Source organism: Arachis ipaensis, chromosome B7, assembly GCF_059453495.1.
Source record: "Arachis ipaensis isolate K30076 ecotype BB chromosome B7, ASM5945349v1, whole genome shotgun sequence".
In the NCBI taxonomy this organism is placed as follows: Eukaryota; Viridiplantae; Streptophyta; class Magnoliopsida; order Fabales; family Fabaceae; genus Arachis; species Arachis ipaensis.
This window is the reverse complement of record NC_142442.1, coordinates 130,590,767-130,591,627: the sequence shown is the minus strand read 5'-3', so window position 1 is coordinate 130,591,627 and position 861 is coordinate 130,590,767. Positions and strand designations below refer to the sequence as shown.

The 861-nt window shown below is 41.3% G+C and overlaps 1 non-coding gene across 1 annotated transcript; it reads right to left on the bottom strand.

The window, feature by feature from the left end:
• Positions 1 to 257: 257 nt before the first annotated feature.
• LOC148554134 (small nucleolar RNA R71) lies at positions 258 to 365 on the bottom strand. The gene has a single exon (XR_015893336.1). It is a non-coding gene; the product is annotated as a small nucleolar RNA R71 (small nucleolar RNA).
• Positions 366 to 861: the final 496 nt, after the last annotated feature.

Genomic DNA, 861 nt, shown 5'->3' with positions numbered 1-861 from the left:
TGATGCAGCAGAACTGCAAGTTTTATGGACTTCCATCCGAAGATCCTTTTCAGTTCTTAACTGAATTCTTGCAGATATGTGATACTGTTAAGACTAATGGAGTAGATCCGGAAGTCTACAGGCTCATGCTTTTCCCTTTTGCTGTAAGAGACAGAGCTAGATTATGGTTGGATTCTCAACCCAAAGACAGCCTGAACTCTTGGGATAAGCTGGTCACGGCTTTCTTAGCCAAGTACTTTCCTCCTCAAAAGTTGAGCAAGCTTAGAGCTGAGGTTCAAACCTTCAGACAGAAAGAAGGTGAATCTCTCTATGAAGCTTGGGAAAGATACAAACAGTTGACCAAAAAGTGTCCTTCTGACATGCTTTCAGAATGGACCATCCTGGATATATTCTATGATGGTTTATCTGAGCTATCAAAGATGTCACTGGACACTTCTGCAGGTGGATCCATTCACCTAAAGAAAACGCCTGCAGAAGCTCAAGAACTCATTGACATGGTTGCTAATAACCAGTTCATGTACACTTCTGAAAGAAATCCTGTGAATAATGGGACGCCTATGAAGAAGGGAGTTCTTGAAGTTGATACTCTGAATGCCATATTGGCTCAGAACAAAATATTGACTCAGCAAGTCAATATGATTTCTCAGAGTCTGCATGGAATGCAAGCTGCATCCAACAGTACTCAAGAGGCATCTTCTGAAGAAGAAGCCTATGATCCTAAGAACCCTGCAATAGCAGAGGTGAATTACTTAGGTGAACCTTATGGAAACACCTATAACTCAACATGGAGAAATCATCCAAATTTCTCATGGAAGGATCAGAAGCCTCAACAAGGCTTTAACAATGGTGGAAAAAACAGGT